The 10,083-nt window shown below is 43.4% G+C and overlaps 1 non-coding gene across 1 annotated transcript; it reads right to left on the bottom strand.

Annotated features, from left to right (window-relative positions):
- Window positions 1–8,778: 8,778 nt before the first annotated feature.
- trnaf-gaa (transfer RNA phenylalanine (anticodon GAA)) lies at window positions 8,779–8,851 on the bottom strand. Its single transcript has one exon. It is a non-coding gene; the product is annotated as a tRNA-Phe (tRNA).
- Window positions 8,852–10,083: the final 1,232 nt, after the last annotated feature.

Here is a 10,083-nt window from a genome sequence, read left to right on the forward strand (position 1 = left end):
TGGCCTTACCGACAACCTTCTGCAGGTTGATGACACACACAAGACAGCTGTGATCGACAAGGAACTCACAATGCTCAATGTGGACATTGCTGTGCTGCAAGAAACTAGACTCGTTCAAAGTGGATCCCTCAAAGAGAAACACTACACCTTCTTCTGGCAGGGGAAAGCCCAAGAGGCAACTCGTGAGCATGGAGTGGGTTTCACAGTAAAATACACGCCACTTCAAATGAGTGAACCACCCACAGTAGGCTCAGAGAGACTTCTTACTCTTCACTTGTCAACAAGTGTGGGCCCAGTTAATCTCATGTGCATCTATGTCCCGACACTCACCTCCACCCCAGATGTCAAGGATCAATTCTATGTGACACTTGACACTGCCATCAGTAGAATTCCCAGCACTGAGGGACTGTACCTTCTAGGAGACTTCAACACAAGCTTGGGTACTGACTATACAGCTTTGCCAATGTGCATAGAGCACCAGGGGATTGGCAAGATGAATGAAAATGGACAGAGGTTGTTGGAGCTATGCTGTCACCATGGATTCTGTGTGATGAACAGCTACTTCCAGGTCAAGCTGTGCTACAAGGTGTCCTGGAGACATCCGAGATCATGCCATTGGCACCAGCTAGACCTTATCTTCACCAGACATAACACCCTCAGCAGTGTCCTCATCACTCGCAGCTATCACAGCGCTGACTGTGACACTGATCACTCCCTGGTGTGTAACAAGGTCAGGCTTCAGCCAAGGAAGCTTCATCCATCCATGATAAAAGCTCGTCTTCTGATCAACACTTGCCGAACCACTGATCCAGAAAGGACCCAGGAGTTCCTCAACATCCTCGATCAGGCTCTTTCAGACAACAATGCTCAAGTCCTCAGTGCAGTGTCAAAGTGGAATCATCTGCACACCACCATCTATAACTCTGCACTCACTGTGTATAGGAAAAGAGATGGGAGGAATGCTGACTGGTTTGAGGCTTATTGGACTGAAATGGAGTCAGTTACTGCAACTAAGAGGAGAGCCCTCATGAACTACAAACAAGTCCCCAGCAAACAACATCTAAATGCTCTCAGAGCTGCCAGAAACAAGTCTCTGCAGACTGCTCGGCACTGCACCAATCAATACTGGTTAAAACTCTGCTGATGAATCCGGGGATGCTATGTTTGAAGGAATTAAGAAAGCAATGGGCCCAGTAGTAACTAAATCAGCACCTTTTGAAGACAAAGAGAGGGGTGATCATCACTGAACCTAACAAGCAGATGGAAATGTGAGTGGAGCATTATCTTGAACTCTACATAACGGAGAACATTGTCATTGAAGTAGCTCTCAGTGCCATTCCAGACTTCCCTGTCATGGAGGAACTGGACAGTGAGCCCACCATAGTCCAGCTCAACAAGGGCTCAAAACTTGCGTGATGCAAACATTGTCACCTTGTACAAAATTAAGGGGGATCGCAGTGACTGCAGCAATTATCGGAGCCAGCTACTCAGTTCCACTCACCTGCTCGATCCCTTTCCTCCTGCAAGTTCCCTTGCTTCAGGTATCCATCCAATTTCTTTTTCAAATCATTGATTGTCTCTACTTCCACCACACTCGTGGGTCAGGATTTACCAATCACAGCATAAAAAAATTCCACCTCACCCAAGGATGGGAAATATGTATATCTTCTATATTTAGCTTATTCCCTATCTCTACGAGAATAGAATGGCAGTCAACATGAAAGGGAACCCAAAAATCTTCGAGCAGTATATAAATAATAAGCAGGTAGTCAGCGGTGAAGTGGGCCCCATTAGGGACAAAGAGGGTAATATATACTTAGAGCTGCAGGGCAATGTTAATCTAGTTAATAAGTACCTTGTATCAATGATCACTAAGGAAGTGGAATTTGACAAAATATCAGGAGAAGTGGAGAGTGTAGAGGCAATGGAGAGGGTACAAATTGAGAGAGGGAGGTACTGAAAAGGCTGGTTATGCTTCAGGAAGATAAATTACCTGGTCCGGATGGCTTTCATCCCAGATTGCGAAAGGAAATGTGGATGCAGATAACAGAAAGGCTTGCTATAATCTTCCAATCTTCCCTGGATACGGGGGAGGTGTCAGAGGATTAAACAGTTGCAAATGTGACACCCTTATTCAAGAAAGGGTGTAAGGACAGTCCGGCTAACTACAGGCCAGTTAGATTAACAGCAGTGGTGGGTAAGGTTTTAGAAAGAACAATCAGGGGAAAAATCAACAGTCACTTGGAGAGGTTTGAGTTAATTAAGGAGAGTGAGCATGGATTTATAAATTGGAGTTCATGCTTGACTAATCTAACTGCATTTTTTGATGAACTAACAGAGAAGGTTTATGAAGGGAATGCAGTGGATGTTGTTTATATGGATTTTAAGAAACGACACATAAAAGGATGATTAACAACATTGAGGTTCATGGAATAGGAGGGTCAGTGTCCAATTGGATAGAAAATTGGCTTAAGGACAGAAAACAGCAAGTCGTAATAAATGATTCATTCTCAGACTAGAAGGTTGTCGACAGTGCTGTTCCCCAAGGGTCACGTTTGGAACCACTGCTTTTTACTTGCGACAGATAAATGACTTGGATCTTGGAATATAGAGTAGAATCTCAAAATATGCCGATAACACCAAACTTGGAGAAGTGGTAAACAGTGAGGATGAAATGAACCACCTGCAACAAGACAGTGATAGGCTAGCAGAATGGGCAGACAGGTGCAGATGGATTTTAATAGTGACTAGTGTGAGGTGATGCGTTTTAGCAGAAGGAATAGGGAGAGGCAATATATACTTAATGGCACAGTTCTAAAGAGTGTGCAGGAATAGAAGGACCTGTTCACTGAACAATGAACAACGTGAACAATTACTTCTTGTTGTGTGCTCTCAGATTTGTCACCTTCACTGTACTGGAGTGAGGTGACATCTACTGGCAGGAAGCAAGAACTGCAATCAAGCAGCAGAAATTCCATCGTCTGTCAGGGTGAAAGAAACATTGCAATGTGAGGAAATAGTGAATGGGTTTGATTGGGTTGGTGGAGACATGATTCCACTTGTGGTGGAGTCCAAAGCAAAGGCCAGAAATATAAAATTGTCATTATTAAAAGATATGAGGAATTCATGATAAATGTATTTAGGTAGTGAGTGGGTGGAATCTAGATAAAATAGAAAGTGAGATTGGGTGGACAGAAGCAGTGTGAAAGGATGGCTCAAACAAAAGGTAAACGCCCTGAAAGGTGAACTCTGTTCCTCTCTCCACAGATGCTGCCAGAGTTTCTGAACATTTCCAACACTTTCTGTTTTTATTTCAGAATTTGCAAGATGTTGCTTTGCTCTGAAAAAAAAATGGATGGTCGGCTTTGGCTGCCAGTGAAATTCCACCGGAGCTAAAAGGAAGTTCTGATATCAGTGGCATGTTGATCTAGGGGTATGATCCTTGCTTAGGGTGAGTGATTAATTAATGTGTGAGAGATCCTGGGTTCAAATCCTGGACAAGTCCTTCTTCTTTGGCATTTTTAGTTTAAGGTCATTGATTGGTTTCAGCCTTGCAGAAGGCGGAATTGATTTCCATATGGAGCCTGCTTGAGGACCAGAGAGCTGGATTCAAAGAGCTTGATTAACTAAATGAACAGATAGCCAAGTGGGAATATGAAGTTGTTGCAGTAATTGTGACCTGACTCCAAAAACAACAGGACTGGGTTCTGGACTGGAATGGAATGGAATTCTTCAGTGTTTCTGTTGTTTGGCTTGCATTGACTCATCGATTTTCTTGTTTTTCACTTTGTCGATGCCTTTGAATAATTGTGGATCCTTCTTCAGATTGTCATCTTTCACCAGGTAGTTCTGACCTCTGATGATGATGATCGTAACGAGCTTCAACTCACTGATAGTTTTGGAACTGAACAGATTTTCTTTGCTTGAGTCTACAACATGGAACTCAGTCTGACATGTGGACCCATGGGAGGATTTGAATGCCACCCCTGCGTTGGAGAATACAGTTGCATCCATCCAATAAGAGACCGAGTAGATGTGACAGTTCAGTCAGTCAAACATTAAACTTTTAATTTCAGGGTGGTGAGTTTGAGTGCCATTTTGTTTTTCCCTTTTTTAAGGCTTCATTAGCAGAGAGTACAAGGAGTGTTTGAAATGAAATTCAGCAAAAGTATGAGAAAGTCTCACTTTGATTCGGGACTCATCTCTCTGCAGCATCTCGCTGTGAAAGATTGAACTTCATCTCATTTCATTCCCAGCTCGGGGTCAGTGCGGCTCAGTGGGACTTCTGGCTGTCTCCTGCTTCACAATCCATCAGTGCTGAGAAAGCAATGGGGAATATTATTCACGGCTCTGTAACCTGAGGACACCGATTTAAGGTGAATGGCAAAAGAACCAAAGGCAACATGAGGAAAAACTTCTTTTGCACAGCGAGTGGTTAAGATCTGATATGCACTGCTTGAGAGTGTGATGGAGGCTGATTCAACCATGGCTTTCAAAATGGTATAAGATAATTATCTAAAGTGGAAAAATTGCATGTTTTCATGGAATACATGAGTCTGTGGCATGAGCTGAGTTGCTCGTGCATAGAAGCAGCACAAGCACAATGAGCTGAATGGCTTCCTTTTGTTCTGTAACTATTCTATGATCTATGATTCTTTTCAGAGTGAAATCAACACTCACATGCAAGAAACTGACAGGTACACTGTAAACTTCGCATTACCAGACAAGAAATTGACAGATACAGTGTGAAACCCACAGTCACGTAGCAGCAGTTGGCAGGTAACGTGTAAAAATCTTTCTTTCATATCCCAACTGCAAGGTACAAAGGAAATTATGTACAAACCCAGGCTCACACTTCAAAGACTGAGAGATACAAAGCAAAACACATACTCACCTACAAGTACAGAGACGAAGACACACTCAGAGGAGGTGCAGATTAAAGACACATGCATGTAACAGAAACTAATAGGGATAGAATCAAACCCTTTCTCACTTCTCAGAAACTGATAGATATAGACAAAAGCTGATGCTCACATACAAGTTGTTGAAAGATATGTGGTGAAACTCACAGAGCAATAGCAGAAACAAACAAGTACTGAATAATCCCCACAGTCACAGACCAAAAACTGAAATATACTGAGTTAAACACCACTTTCTCACACCAGAAACTCATGGCTGCAAAGTGAAGCTGACTCTATCCTCCCAGGCACTGACAGGTGCAAAAGAAAACACTCACGACGATTCCAGGTCATGAAATGTACGTAATAAAACCTTTCAGCTGAAAGAATAGCATTAATGACAGGTGTGATACCCAGAATGCTCAGCGGCCTAGAATCCGCCCTATCTGTGACAGGAGCGGGGCGCGCAGGCGCGGTAGGGAGCTTTGTCAGCAGCTCGAGCTGCGGGTTCGGAGTTGGAGCGGGATATTCACAAAGTGCGAGAAGACTTTGCGGGCTCACACAGCTGGAGCAGGGCCTCAGGGCCACAATAAGATGGAACAATCCCATCTGTATCCCTGCGGATGGCGGAGGTGAAGCTTTTCCCGGTGAGGCTTCCCGAAACGGCGTCCATAAATGGATAAGAATTGGGGACTGGTCAGGGAGCGTCTCTAGATGAATAAAATTTGGGTACTGGTCAGGGAGCGTCTGTAAATGGATAAGAATTGGGGACTGGGCAGGGAGTGTCGATAATTGAATAAGAGTTGGAGACTGGGCAGGGAGCGTTTCTAAATGAATAAGATTTGGGGACTGGGCAGGGAGCGTCGATAAATGCTTAAGAATTGGGGACTGGTTCGGGAGCGTTTTTTTATTCGTTCGTGGGATGTGGGCGTCGCTGGCTCGATCTCAGCTCGAGTAATGTGTCCAGTTCTGGGCACCAGGCTTTAGAAAGGACATCAAAGCTTCTGAGACAGTTCAGAGGAGATTTACTAGAATGATACCAGAGATGAGGGGTGTCAGTTCTCTGGACAGGCTGGTGAAGCTGGGATTGTTCTCCTCAGAGTAGAGAAGGTTAAGGGAAGATTTAATAGAGGTGTTCAGAATCATGAAGGATTTTCATAGGGTAGAGAGGGAGAAACTGTTTCCACTGTCCTGGGGGTCAGTAACCAGAGGACACAGATTTAAAATAATTGGCCAGAAATGTCAAGGGGAGGTGAGGAGAGATCTTTTTACCCAGTAACTGATTCGGATTTGGAATGAATTGTCTGACAGGGTGGTGGAAACAGATTCAATTATAACTTTCATAAAGGAATTGGACAAATATTTCAAAGTGAAATTCTCCAGGATTATGGGGAAATAGGCAGGGGGTTGGACTAATTGCATCTTTTTGTCAGAGAGTCAGCAGAGGCACAATGGGGCCGAATGGCCTCCTTCTGTGCTGCATGATTCTATGAACATAAGAACGAGGAGCCGGAGTCGGCAAGTCAGCCACTCGAGCCTGCTCTGCCGTTCAATACAATCATGGCTGATCTCATCACGGCAGTTCTTGTTTCTTGCCAGTAGATGTCACTTCACTCCAATACAGTGAAGTTTACAAATCTGAGAGAGACACAACAGGAAAGAATTGTTCACATTATAGTGAATGTGTGGGATTTAGAAATACTAGGAGTGGAGACGAGTTATTACTTGTCTGCTCGATCCCATAGCCCTGTAAAATTATTTCCTTCAAGTGCCCATTCAAATTCCTTTTGTAATCCTCGATTGTCTCCATTTCCACCGCCCTCTTGGGCAGCGAGTTACAGATCATCACCAATCAGTGCAAACACGTTCTTGCGCACATTCCCCCTGTATCTCCTGTCCAAAACCTTCAATCTGTGTCCCCTAGTCCTTGTACCAATAGTTAACGGGAACAATGTTTCCTTGCCAATTTATTTAAAACTGTCATAGCCGAAAACACATCTATCAATTCTCCCCTCACTCTCCTTTGATGCAGGTAGAACAACCCTAGCTTTTCCAACCTAACCTTGTAACTAAAATCCTCCATCCCTGGATCCATTCTGGTGAATTTCCTCTGCATCCTCTCAAGGACGCTCACATTCTTTCTTAAGTGTGGTAAGCAAGACTGGAAGCAACACTCCAACTGGGGCCTAACCAGAGCTTTATAATGGTACAGCATAACTTCCCTGCTTTGTACTCAATGCCTCTTTTTTTCAAGCCCAAGATCCCATATGCTTTGCTAACCACTCTCACAATATGTCTTGCCACCTTCAAAGATTGATGCACATGAACCCCAAGTCCCTCTATTCCAACACACACTTTAGAACTGTGCCATTAAGTAAATATTGCCTCTCCCTATTCCATATGCCAAAATACATCACCTCACACTTGTCACTATTAAATTCCATCTGCCACCTGTCTGCCCATTCTGCTAGCCTATCATTGTCCTGTTGCAGGCAGTTCATATCATCCTCACTGTTTGCCACTCCTCCAAGTTTGTTGTCATCGGGATATTTTGAGATTCGACTCAATATTCCAAGATCCAAGTCATTTATCTTTAGCAAAAAAAGCAGTGGTTCCAGCACTGACCCTTGGGGAACACCTCTGTCGACTATCCTCCAGTCTGACAAAGAATCATTTCATTAGACTCCCTGTTTTCTGTCCTTAAACCAATTTTCTATCCAATTGGACACTGACCCTCCTATATCACGAACCTCAATTTTGTAAACCCCACTTTTATGTGGTACCTTGTCAAACACCTCCCTAAAATCCATATAAACAACATCCACTGCATTCCCTTCATCAAGCTGCTCTGTTAGTTCATCAAAAAATGCAGTTAGATTAGTCAAGCATGAACTCCATATTTATAAATCCATGCTCACTCTACTTAATTAACTCAAACCTCTCCAAGTGACTGTTGATTTTTTACCCTGATTATTCTTTCTAAAACCTTACCCACCGCTGCTGTTAATCTAACTAGCCTGTAGTTAGCCGGACTGTCCTTACACCCTTTCTTGAATAAGGGCGTCGCATTTGCCACTGTTTAATCCTCTGGCACCTCCCCCGTATCCAGGGAAGATTGGAAGATTATGGCAAACTCTTCCATTATCTGCATCCGCATTTCCTTTCGCAACCTGGGATGCCAGCCATCCAGACCAGGTGATTTATCTACCCTAAGCACAGCCAGCCTTTTTAGTACCTCCCTCTCTCAATTTGTACCCTCTCCATTGACTCTACTCTCTTCACTTCGACTGATATTTTGTCAAATTCCACTTCCTTAGTGATCACTGATACAAAGTACTCATTAAGTAGATTAACATTGCCCTGCACCTCTAAGCTTATATTATCCTTTTTGTCCCTAATAGGCCCGACTCAACCTCTTACTACCCACTTATCATTTACATGCTGCTCGAAGATTATTGGGTTTCCTTTCATGTTGACTGCCAGTCTATTCTCATAGAAATAGAGAATAAGCAAATATAGAAGATGTAAGTATTTCCCATCCTTGATGAGGTGGAACTTTCTTATGTTGTGGGTGGTAATGACTTGGCCCACGAGTGTGGTGGAAGCAGAGACAATCAATGATTTGAAAAGGAAATTAGATGGATACTTGAAGGAAAGAAACTCGCAGGAGGAAAGGGATCGAGCTGGTGAGTGGAACTGACTAGATTGCTCCGGGGAGAGCCAGCATGGATGTGATAGGCCAAACGACCACCTTCTGTGCTGTAAATGACTCTGTGTTGTTTTTCAAATTCAATCCACTGGTGCTTGGTAAATAATTTCAAAGTAAATTGTGCAACTGGAAAATCAGAACCAAGGCAAGGGACGCATAAGGAAGCAAAGTTGCTGAAACCCGGGATTGAACCAGGAACCTTTAGATCTTCAGTTTAACGCTTTCCCAACTGAGCTATTTCAGCCCTACATTAACAGCGTCTTGGTGTCCTTGTTTTGGAAGAAAATACATACATTCAAGTTTACCAAAAAATTAAAGAACACAACATGTGAGTAATATTCCCCATTGCTTTCTCAGTACTGATGGATTGTGAAGCGGGAGACAGCCAGAAGTGCCACTGAGCCGCACAGACCCCGAGCTGAGAATGAAATGAGATCAAATTCAATCTTTCATAGTGAGATGCTGCTGAGAGGTAAGAGTCCTGAATCAAAGCGAGACTTGCTCATTTCAAACACTCCCTGTACTCTCTGCTCATGAAGCCTTAAAAAAAGGAAAAACAGAATGGCACTCAAACTCACAACCCTGCCATTAAAAGTCTCATATTCGACTGACAGAACTGTCACTTCTACTCGGTCTCTTATTGGATGGATGCAACTCCAACGCAGGGATGGCATTCAAATCCTCACATGGGTCCACATGTCAGACTGAGTTCCATGTTGTAGACTCAAGCAAAGGAAATCTGCTCACTTCCAAAACTATCAGCGAATTGAAGCTGATTACAATCAACATCATCAGAGGTCAGAACTACCTGGTGAAAGAAGACACCCTGAAGAAGGATCCACAATTATTCAAAGGTATCGACAAAGTGAAAAACAAGAAAATCGATGAGTCAATGCAAGCCAAACAACAGAAACACTGAAGAAATCCATTCCATTCCAGTCCAGAACCCAGTCCTGTTGTTTTTGCAGTCAGGTCACAATTACAGCAACAACTTTATATTCCCACTTGGCTTTCTGGACATTTAGTTAATTGCAATTTTGTCGACAAGCTCTTTGAATCCAGTTGTCTGGTCCTCATGCCAGCTCTGTTTGGAAGTTAATTCCACCTTCTGCAAGGCTGAAACCAATAGATAACCTTAATCTAAAAATGCCAGGAGACCACGGCTCGTCCGGGACTTGAACCCATGATCTCTCGCATGTTAATTAACTACACTCTCGAAGCGAGAATCATACCCCTACACCAACGAGCCACTGACAAGTCGGCTGCTGTGGAATTTCACTGGAACCCCCTAGCCAATCATCCATTTTTTTTTCAGATCAAAGCAACATCCTGCAAATGCTGAAATAAAAACAGAAAGTGCTGGAAATGTTCAGCAGCTCTGGCAGCATCTGTGCTGTGAGAAACACAGTTAACGTTTCAGGGCACTCACCTTTTGTTTCAGCCATCCTTTCAGACTGCTTCTGTCCATCCAATCTC

Source organism: Heterodontus francisci, unplaced genomic scaffold (genome assembly GCF_036365525.1).
Source record: "Heterodontus francisci isolate sHetFra1 unplaced genomic scaffold, sHetFra1.hap1 HAP1_SCAFFOLD_58, whole genome shotgun sequence".
NCBI classification, from domain to species: Eukaryota; Metazoa; Chordata; class Chondrichthyes; order Heterodontiformes; family Heterodontidae; genus Heterodontus; species Heterodontus francisci.